This window comes from Elephas maximus, chromosome 20, assembly GCF_024166365.1.
Source record: "Elephas maximus indicus isolate mEleMax1 chromosome 20, mEleMax1 primary haplotype, whole genome shotgun sequence".
In the NCBI taxonomy this organism is placed as follows: Eukaryota; Metazoa; Chordata; class Mammalia; order Proboscidea; family Elephantidae; genus Elephas; species Elephas maximus.
In genome coordinates this window covers 73,279,952-73,291,832 of record NC_064838.1, presented here as the reverse complement: position 1 = coordinate 73,291,832, position 11,881 = coordinate 73,279,952, and positions in this window count along the sequence as shown.

Below are 11,881 nucleotides of genomic sequence, written 5' to 3'. Positions count from 1 at the left end.
AGGCATTTCAAAGATGTCTGGAGCAACGGGTGTGCCTCTCAGGGCATCGTGAATGAACCTCTCCACAGGCCTGCTTTGAGGGGTCCCCACTCACTTATGTACCAAGCTTAGTGCTTAAAATGTCGTCCTTCTGCTTACAGTCTAGGTAAGAATTAGAAAGCTTCCCTGAGAGGAAAATTCTTCATATGTGCTCCATAATCAAAGCGCCTCAGGACAAAGTTTAAAAGAAAAGCAAGGCACTTCCCACCAGTCCTTAACTGAGAGGGTCTTTGTGAGAATTTCGTGAGACTCACGGAAAAGGACACAGTAAATGCCGCCTTCTTTTCTCCTCAAGAAAAAAAAAAAACTGGCGCTAAGATGTCAGGCATTCCACAATCTCCTCTTCTCGTCCCGTATCTAAGTTTTCTAACAAAACTAGGAACCAGGCGATCAGCTGCTGTGAGAAGAGAACCCAGGAGTATGTCCAGTCTATGTCATGTTTGAGCTTCAGTGAAATCCTGTTTCAAGTCATTAGATCGGTGGAGGAGCTGGAAGGCTGAAACTACTGGCCCTCGGACTTGCGGGAAGGACGGAGTGTGGTTGGCAGGGCCTCCTGGGCTATTCTTTGCCCCAAGAGGCTTTGGAGGCTCCTTCATGTTAAAGCAAAGGCCTTTCAGGCCTAGCCAATAAGAGCAGCAAAAGACTTTGAAAAGACTTTGAAAGAAGAAACGGACTCAGGAGGGGCAGGTTTGAAGCTTTTCGTCTTCAGTCAGCTTTCTGGCTTCAGGTCACCCTGGCCCCTGGCTGCCTACAGAACCGGGCCTTTCTAACTCATCCACCTCACTCTCCCTCCCAGCTTTCCCTCAGCACCATGGGCTGTGGCTTCTGCCAGTTATGATCGTGTCCTTTCAGTAGCTCCTTGCACCTTTCAGAGGGGGCAGGTGCTCAGGGTATAGAGCACAAACCCACAGTGCCCTTCAAAACCCAAACCTACTGCCATCAAGTCGATTCCAACTCATAGAGACCCTATACGACACAGTATAACTGCCCCACAGGGTTTCCAAGGCTGTAAATCTTCACAGAAGCAGACTGCCACCTCTTCTCCTGTGGAGTGGCTGGCAGGTTTGAACCACCAAACTTTTGGCTAGCCGCTGAGCACTTTAACCACTGTGCCACCAGGGCTCCTTACAGTACCCTTTGTTGTCCTTTAGCAGAAACACTGCTGAGAGGACATGAGGCCTGACTGATCCTGAGGCTCAGATGGGGAGAACCTGAGGAGTGGGTGGGAGTATTGACTTCAGAAAATCTCAGCTTCCTCAGGGTCAGGTCCCTGGGGTCAAGCCCGAGTGTTGGAAAACTGAAGTGGTTCTGAACCTCAGTGTGTTGAATGTCTAGTACACAGGCCTGGGCAGTCCCTGGAGGATTCTCAGACCTTATTCCAGCCAGCACTCGGGAAACCCTCACGGGGCAACGAAAGCAGCAATATTCCTGGGGATCTTTATTCCAGGATCTGAACTCAGTTTGTACAGTCTTGGGAGGTGGAAGATGAGAAAGTTAGGGACCAGGCAGAGTGTCAAAAGAGGAGGCTCATTTCACGTCCTTTGGATTCTTTTTTCACCCCCCCCCTTTTTTTTTTAGCAACTAGGGCTTCAAGCAGGCATTTATTGTTTCAAGCTCATTTTGTTAACTCTTCTTTAGTCTGAGCAGAGAACAGTCTGCTCACAGCTAGTGATGAGAATGGGGGAAACAAATTCCCTAGCCCACACCAGGGCAGGCTTTGCTGCAGGAAATCGTTGCAGCTTAGCTCTGCTATCTTCTTCTGTCTCCCCTAGACTGAGCAAAGCAGAGGGGTGTGTGCGAAACCTACCACAGCCATTCTCAGTAGGGACCTGCTCACAGCTGACCTCTAAAATAAAGCCTTCCATTGTATCAGGACCAGAATTGCCTGAAGAGCTTCTTAGAAGTGTAGATCCCTAGATACTCCCTCCCCAAATTGCTGAGCAGCTGGGGGCCCATGAACCATTCTCTAGCACCTTCCATGGGGGTCTTCCAGGGTGGGGTCTACAGTGGCAGAGTCATGGGAGGGTGGGGGCAAAAGAACTGATAGATGTCATAGGAGCCAACAAAATGGAGGTGGGAGGAAAAGAAGAAAGAACTAGATAGGGCTGAGAAGAAAATCTAGGAAAACATGTCATTGGAAAGAAACCACCCAACTAAAATCATGGGACCTCGTCCTGGGAGTGCACAGGCTCAGGACCTCAGTGCAAAGCAGCTTCATGAAGCAACTCTCCCTGCAGCTTCTGTTGCGGAATGCCAGGCTGGTGGAAAAACAGTGCAAGAAATTCAGGCTGGCAAAGGGGTCACATGCAAGAGGAACTGCTGCCAGGGCTTGGCCTGTAAGCACCACTTCACCCTCCCCGTGCGGTGCTGCAGCTCCGGGAGCCTGGGGATCCCCACAGTCTGATCGTGGCCTTCAATCTAGGGGTGAGCCCTTGGGAGGACTCTTCCCAGTGCGGTGCAGGTGGTGAGTCCTGACTGGAGAGAGGGTCCACCTGACAGTGTGGCCTCTTTGGCCTGGCCTTTTCCTCCTGGAAGTGCACCCCCCGGGGTTTCCTATGGATGGATTTAGAAACCCATGTGTGATCGCAACTCACTCACCCATGCCCAGCGTCCTAGGGATACCCGACAGATGACCGATTCGCAGCGGAAGTGCTGCGGGCCCGGCGGTGCACGTGGAGCTCCTGAAGTCCAGGTTCTGGGCCACCCCCTCCGTGGCATTGGCCTCCCCCTAAATTTTAGTGGTAGCAATGAGGAGACTGGTGGGGGAGACCCAGAGGGATGAGGGCAGGGGCTGAAGCCTGGCTGGCAGGCAGGTATGAGGGGAGCTGGCCCTTCGCCAGAGGCACGGACCCAGGCTCAGGTCCTCTGCCAGCCCTGCTGGGCGCAAGACTCCGTGACGCCCTGGAGTGCTCCTCTCCCCGCGCGCAGCACCCACTGTGGTTGGCCCAACCGCCCCAACTGCCTCTCCCTGCCTTTTAGTTTCACAATGTGCGTGCGTGCGTGCGTGTGTGTGTGTGTGTGTATAACATTTTTGTGCTTTAGGTGAAAATTTACATGGTAAATTAGTTTGCCATTCAGCAATTCATACACAAATTGTTCCCTGACATTGGTTGCAATCCCGGCAATGTGTCAGCACCCTCCCCATCCCCACCCTCCTGAAAAATGTGTCCTTTTGATGCCCACATGCAGCTGGACACCACAACATACCACACACAAAGGGAATCTCAGCTGGGTTTCAGACCCAGACATGAAAAGCACAACTTTAAAACAATTACGATACGGTATGAAAAAGAAATTAAGTAAAGACAAAAATAGAAAATAAAAGAATATTTGAAGACAGTATCCTCCCTATTTTGGACTCAGGAGCCTGTGGGCACGACACTGCTTGGGTAGCACACTGTTCATTTCTTTTCAGAAAATACAAAGTCTGAGAGGAGGGAACTGGTACCAGGAGTGGATGCAGGAAAGGACCTTTGTGGAAATGGGGAGAATCTGGGATTGATTAATGGGTTTGGATAAGGAAAAGAGTGAATATCCACATAATCTTTAAAGATGGGTTTCTAGCAGCCTAGAGCACACATTGGAAACTTCTCTAATAAATTATTGCCAGAAGATTCCATGAAGCAAAATGGATTGTTGTTGTCGCTACTTGCCGTTGAGTCGAAAATGGATTAGAGTTAAAAATCTTCCTGCAAAGAAAATTACAGGCCTGGTTGGCTCTCAGATTTCATGAAGCATGCAAAGAACAGTTAATTTTGGTCTTGGACAGGATCCATCAAAGAATAGATGAAGATGAAACTCTCCCCAACTTGCCCACGAAGCTAAATGCAATCATGGTCGGCAAGGTCAATGTGTTTGTTATCTACTGGTGCACAACGAATTATCCCAAAACTTAACAGATGTGGGATAGACTACAAAACAGTCCATTCATTTTGATAAAATTTGCAACTAAACAAAGATAGCTATAATTACTTCTATCCCAGAATATAGTTTTGACGGTGAATGAATAAGCCAGAAATTTTAAATAACAAGGGTAACTATTAAAAGATTTTTAAACTTTTTTAATGCTGATATAATTGCAAACCTAGAGGACGAATATAAAATTGCTGAAAAAGTGGCAGGATATAGGACAAATATACCAAAATCAGTGCTATATTTCCGACCAGAAATAAGCACCCAAAAAAATGGAAATGGGAAGGATAGATCATTCTTTTTTCTCTGCTATTTGATTGTACCAAATAGTGTCAAAAACAATAAGATACTTAGGGAAATGTTTTGATAGAAACAGTAAGGAACCTATATGAAGAAAATAATCTACTGAAGTAAATAAAACAAAACCCAAATGAACGCAAAAAAAATGCCTGTTCTCCCAAACGTGAAGACTTGTAAAACAAGTCAAGTGTTTCAAAACTAAGATATATATATAATATGATTCCCATTAGAATATCAAAATAGTTGTCTGTTGAACTGAACACAGAGTAGAACTGCCACTTAGGGTTTTTTCTGAGGGGGAAGGAAGGGGGCTGTAATTTTTACAGAAGCAGATTCCCAGGTCTTTCTCCTGTAGAGCTGCTGGGTGCGTTTGACCCGCCAACCTCTCGGTTAGCAGCCAAGTGCTTAACCATTGCACCACCAGGGCTCCTTATACCAAAGAATAGACAATTGAAATATGAAAAAGGATAGTAAGTGCAGCCTTGTTTCGTTGAATAATAGAACATATTAATACATTATACTAAACCAAAAAACAAAACCCATGCTGTCGAGTCGATTCTGACTCATAGCAACCCTATACGACAGGGTAGAACTGCCCCATAGTTTCCAAGGAGCGCCTGGTGGACTTGAACTGCCAACCTTTTGGTTAGCAGCCATAGCTCTTAACCACTGCGCCACCAGGGTTTATACTAGGAACTGAGAAATACACCAATGGAACAAAATAGAAAATTCATAAGGAGATCCTAATAACCACGAAGAGAGAGTTGATATTTCAACTAGGCAAAATTATGATTTACATAATAAATGGTGCTGACTCAACTGATTGTCCTTATAGAAAAGTGTGCCAAAATACCACATGGATTTACAAATTTAATGTATAAATCAACAACAATCTTAACAGAAAATTAGGAAGTTACATGTAAGATTTTCTTAACCTATATAGGAAATCCAGAAATTATAAGAGAAAAGGTAGATGTAATTGAGCATAAAACATTTCAATTATTGAAGAGAGGAAAATATCACTCGCAAAAAAAAGAAAAGATAAACAAGCAAAAGATTTAAAAATTTGAAACGTAGATGACAAAGGACTAATAACTATTCCTACTTTAGATGAAGGAGACACAAAAATTTGGCATTTGGAAAATGAGCACTGATTTTTTTTTAATGATATTTTATTATGTTTTTGGTGAAACTTTACGCAGCAAATTAGGTTCCTGTCTGACAATTTCTACAAAAATCATTCAGATCTTTCACAGCGTGTCAACAGTGTCTTTAATTGTGTTCTGGTTGTTCCATTTCCAGTACTCTAGTTTCCTGCCCCCTTATCATCTCGTCTTTGCTTTAGAGTAATGGCTGACATTTTGGCTGCATATAATGGCTTTTTAATGGAGTGCCGTACTGATGGATAATACCCTTTATTTTGTGTGCCAGTCTGCTATTTCGCTAAAAGATGAACTCAGGGAATAGTTTCAGTACAAGGTTTAAAGAGTATCTCAGGGTGATAATCTCAGGGAGTCCTCTAGTCTCAACTGGTCCAGTAAGTCTGGACTTTTTAATAATCTGAGTTCTGTTCTTCATTTTTCTCCCACTTTTTCAGCATCTATGTATTGTGGCCCTCATCAGAACTGTCGGTAATGAGCAATTACCGACCATTCAGAAAATATCCAAATCCCCAATAAAAATAATCAAAGTTTCAAAAACACTGATAGTTAAGAAAATGTCAATCAAAATCCCAGTGAAACTGGCACAATTTAAAAATCAACACCACTTAAGGCTAGGTGGGCTGTGGGAAGAAGGATGCCCTCAGACATGGCTGGAAAGGTGTTGTCATGGATGGAATTATGTCCCCTCCAAAAGGTATATATCAATTTGTCTGGGCCATGATTCCCAGTATTGTGTAATTGTCCTCCACTTTTGATTGTAATTTTACGTTAAAGAGGATTAGGGTGGGATTTTAACACCCTTACTATGATCCAGTGTAAATGGAGTTTCCCTGGGGTGTGGCCTGCTCCACCTTTTACCTTACAAGAGATAAAAGGAAAGGGAAGCAATTGACCTGAGATTCCCACACTGAGAAGCTCCCAGACCAAGGAAAGAGTGATGACAAGGACCTTTCTCCAGAGCTAGCAGAGATAGAAAGCCACCCTGCATTTGGATTTGCAGCCTACTAGACAGTGAGAGAATAAATTTCTCTTTGTTAAAGCTATCCACTTGTGGTATTTTTGTTATAGCAGCACTAGATGACAAAGACAGGTGCATTACTACAGGCTTTTAGGGGAAAGACATAGACATGGCTCTATACTTTTTAAAACATTCTTTGAACTGGAAATCTCACTCATTAGAATCTACCCCACAGATACAAATCCTAGAGTATATAGTAACCCTACATGACACAGTAGAACTGCCTCATACAGTTTCCAGGGAGCAGCTGGTGGATTCGAACTGCCAACCTTTTGGTTAGCAGCTGGGCTCTTAACCACTGTACCACCAAGGCTCCATGTAGTATATGCAAAGGATGGTTATTGTTAAAGACAAAAAAGGAAAAATAAAATTATTGCCCATTGATGATGTGATATTATAATAAAATTTTAATACATAATATTCAAATATTCCAGTAATATTAGAATAATAATATAATAACCATATCATATAATAATATATGGTAGCCATTAGAATGAAACAGAGCTATAGATGATTAGTAAGTGAAATCACTGTGAAGTATCATTGAAGAAAAAAAAGCAAGACAGAGAGAAGTATATATATAAAGTGAGCCCGCATGGGTAAAACAATAACAAATAACCAAATGTATTTGAATATAAGCATATAAAAAATTTTTTTATATGTATATATATATATATATGTCCATAAATAAGTAGATGTGGTTATTTGCATGTATGAGTATGATAGTTAAGCAAGAATAATAAGATAGAACACTTACCTGATTGTTGATATGAACTATCTTAGATTCAGTTATGGGAAGGGACAACGGGTGGGGAGCTAGAACATACTGAAAAGACTATGCTTAATCGACTCAATGGCAGTAGATTTTTTTAAAGATCATAGCTGCTATGTGTTTTCATTTCTGTAGAGTTATATGAAAGTGTATAGGTTGCACATTGTCATTGTTCCCATTTATTTACATTCTTTGTGTATAAATACGAGTTAAAAAATTAGAAGAACCAAACAGCATTAGTTCCATATCTACTGACTTACAGGGGAGCCATGATCAAATGTCAAGTGAAAAAAGGGGCAAGGAGCAATGTGGGTAGACTGTGTTGAAGGTTCTGTAACAGCAAACATGCAAATAGATCTACATGGATACGTACAACTGTAACATGTGTCCCAGAAAAGAGAAATGTAAGGAAGGACACACATGTGTCTTTGAACACTGGACACCTTGGGAGAGCAGGAGCATCATACATATGTAGGGATGGCTTGTATTATAACTTCTTTACAAATTTGTACTGTTACGTATGTCATAATAAGATTATAAGATATTTGCAAGTCGTAAAATATGACATATATGTTTTTAAAACTATTTTTTTATGTTGTTGTTGTTGTTAGGTGCCATCAAGTTGGTTCCGACTCATAATGACCTTATGTACAACAGTAGGAAATACCACCCCATCCTGCACCATCCTCACACCTGTTGCTGTTTGATCCCATTGTTGCAGCCACTGTGTTAATCCATCTTGTTGAGGGTCTTCCTCTTTTTCTTGTAGGAAAAAAAACAGTCTTTAATGTCAGATCAGAGATTTTAATCCCTGGATAGAGAACACAAACACAGACTGTACAAAAGTCAGACTCTGCAGATTTCATGTTTGGTATATGGAGCCAGTGACCTCTTCTGATCTCTATCCCTAGAAAGGACCAAAAAGAATTCTGCGAGGCTCAATATAGTAACTCTTAATGCATGTACACGTGTATACGCAAAGATGAGGGCTGAACACCATGTGCAACTGAGTAGGTAACGCAAGGCACAAAGAAGAGTCTCCTTGTCAGGTATGCTATTACCATCTTCCTCCCCTCATTGCTCTACTGGAAAACCCACCCTTGAGCACTCCAGGCCTTTTATCAGGACTCAGTGGCAATGGGTTTGGCTTTGGTTTAAACTTAGAGGAAGTTAACTGGGAAATTGCTGCTTTTAGGATAATGAAGACTATGGCCATAAGTCTTTAGACAGGTGGACCTCTTCAGACACCTCTGTCCGCCTTGTAAACATCAGGCCCCTGGCAGTTCTGTACCTCTGAGAACCATAGGCTTTCCTTTTTCATCCTCTGGTACTGGCAGAATTAATCCTGTCTCAAAGCTCTCGCTTCTGTCTGCCTCTGACCCCGTCCCTCGCAGGAGCCATTACTGTCACTGAGAAATATACACAGGGCAGCCTGTGGATGGAGATGCCCGTCCTGGAGGCCCTTCCCTCCCTTCCTTGCTCCTGAAGGCTTCCCTGTGCCATTCGGGGTCTTATCTCCCAGGAGGGTCAACATGCCCCTGGCACCTGCAGGGCTTCCCAGGGCGTGGGACATGATGATGTGTCTAAGACTTGGGCTTTTCTGTTCATTATACAGTCTGGGCCTGAATCTGCCCCTTGCTGGCCTCACCTCTAACCATCTGCGTTCTCCCAGGGTTAAGAGGCCTCGTCTGCCTTTGTTCCTATACTTCCAGCCCAGTCTTTTTCTTCCCGTTCTCTGACCTCAGGATTGGCCAAATTATACCACAGAAAAAAAGAAAGAACAAGCTAGTGTCATTGATATGTGCAAAATCAAACAGAAAAAGCTTTTTTAAAAGGAAAAAAAAAGTTCCCTTACATCCTAGGAACTCATCCTTTGCATGAGTTATGCAGACACTACTAGATCTACTGTTATGCAGAAAAGGGACACCCAGGAGAGTTTTTCTAAACCATCTCCCACTCCAGTCCAAAGAGGCCCAGTACCCAGTGCCGCCAAGTCAATTCCGACTCATAGTGACCCTATAGGACAGAGTAGAACTGCCCCATAGAGTTTCCAATGAGTACCTGGTGGATTCGAACTGCCGACGCTTTGGTTAGCAGCCCTGGCACTTAACCAATACACCATGAGGGTTTCCTCCAAAGAGGCAACACTAAATCACAGCAATAAACCCAAATTCCCCCAGCGAGGGCAGTAGACTTGAATGCGGTGAGCTCTTTATTTCACCACCTCCTCCTCTTTGCCCAACCAGGACCTCTTCCTTTCTATGCTTGGAGGATGATAAGAAGTGACCCAGTGTCCTTGGTTAGGGCCTTATGCCCACTGCTCACCTACAGGCAGGTCTCCCCACAGCCTACTATCTCTCTGGTTCCTTCTATGCAAAAAACTCAGTGACACCCCATTCACCAGCACACTTCCCTTGGAGCTGTCCTTCCAGGGTCCCCCTCAGCCTCCCAAGTCCCACTGAAATCCCATTTCTCCCCCCCTCCTTATGCTGTGCTCATTCTCAGGGTTCTGAGACCTCACCATCCAGATCAGACCTGTCCTCTCCTCTCCTAGGCTAGGGGAACCTCTGAGCAGACCTGGTGTCTGCAGTCAGGTGTCCTGGGGCTCCTTCCATCCAGGTCCCCCTAGGACTGCAGCTCTCCATGCACTTGGAGTAGTTGGGTTGGGGCACAGGCTGGGAGGAGAGGTTCTTACAGGGCAGGTGGGTTAAAGGAGCCTGAACAGAGGCCTTAACAGAACAAAAACCTACTGTCTTGTTGATTTCAATGCATGGTGAACCCAGGTGTTTCAGAGTGGAACTGCACTGCACAGAGTTTTCAACGACTGTGATAGTACAGAAGTAGATTGCCAGGCCTTTCTTCCGTGGGCCACATATCTTTTGGGTAGCAGCTGATGAGACAACCCACATTTCCCAGCACAAATGCCCTGCTCCTCCCAGTCCCAAGATGCTAGCAGGTCTTCAGGCTCTTCCTCCTCTGCTGTGCCCCCACCCTCTGTAGCCTGGCCTCCTCCCTCTGCAACCTCACCAGCTGGTGCCTCAACCTCCTCAGCTGCTCTCTCTGCTTCTCCAGCTGCCCCTCCAACTCCTGCAGATGGCACTCCTCTCCCACACCTCCCTCTTCTTGGAGGCCATCAAGTGGCCTTGGCCAGCTGGTGGCCGCCTCTGGGCTTGCGTGGGGGTGAGGGTGGCAGTTCCTTTTCCAGCAGCTCTTCACAGAGGACCTGGCAGCTGAAGCCCTGGCACACTCCATGCTCCACGTGAGCCACCAGGGCCTCCTGGGACTTGAACACAAGGCAGCAGGCCAAGCAGCGGAAGCTGTGCTCATGGGTCACTAGCCACTCCGGGGTGGCTGCGTGGGGGCTTTCCCCATGCTCCTCTCCTCAGACGCTGGGCTCGGTGGTGCGGGCCTGGGGCCCCTCCTTCCAAGGCCCCAGGGTGCTTACCAGGGACTCAGTGTTGGCCAGACTGGGGGCACAGCGACAGTGCTCTACTCAGAGAGCTCGGCCTCAAAGACTTGGGGCATCTGTCCCACGGGGGCAAAGGAGGTTTTGGTCTGCCAGGCCACAGCCACCCACTTGACCGTGCGCACCTGGGTGAAATATGCACACTTTACCCATCGCTTCTCTGGGGTAGCCCCTTAGCTGGATGAATGAGATGTCTGCTCAGCGGAAGCTGAGGGAAAAGGCCTCTCTGATGGTAGTGGAGTCTTCCCGGCCCTAGAGCTTGGGTTTTTTGCTTGAGATATTGTGGATTCTTGGGCATTTTCCTTTTGGATAGAGACCTCTGAGAACAGTTAATTTATATGAGCTCTCATGGCCCTGATCTTCATATAGGAGCCCAAGGCTCTGGTCTCAGGAATCCCTGGAGGCCTCTCCATCACCAGCATCCTCCACCTCTGCAGACCTCGTCCCTTCTCTCTTTCCACAGAAGCTACCATATTTTTGGGGGCATTGCTGTGAGCAATAAAATCTCTGCAAAATGGTACCAATGATAATAGCCATTTCCAAGCAGTGGATTCTGACTCATGGCTATACCATGTGTTACAGAGTAAAGCTGCACTCCATAGAGTATTCTTGGCTGTAATCATTATGAAAGCAGAAGCAAGGCCTCTCTTTCAGGACGCACCTGTGTGAGTTGGAACCACTAACCCTTCGTTTATCTGTAGAGCACAAACGGTTTGTGCCACCAAAGGTCCCCTTCTAGTGATAGTAGTGCCTTGTAACAAAAGTTCACGCCCTTTGAACATAGTATTGTGGGGTTTCATATTTGTAAACAAAGAATCTTCAAGTTAATTTTTTCGTGACATTGATATGTTGAATGCCAAGTGAATTCCCTCCTTTGGAACATGTAAATGTCCTCATTTCCCTGAACCTTTTTAACAGTCTGAAACTTCTCCTAAAGATTTCTTCTACGCCGGTGATTTTCTTACCATATTTAACAAGTAAACATTCAAACAGGAGAAATGCTCATCTCTTTTAACTCTCTTTGAAGGGAGGACTTTTATAGAGGCGCCGTACCTAAAGAGAAAGAAAAATTTGTATACTTTGTGAAAAATCTTACATGTATACCTCTTCCTTGTACCCTTCCTAAACAAGCAACAGAGGGTTAAACTTATCTTTCTGTAAACAGAAGTCCCCTCTACAGGTCCATCTTAGATGAACTCTTTCAAGGTCCT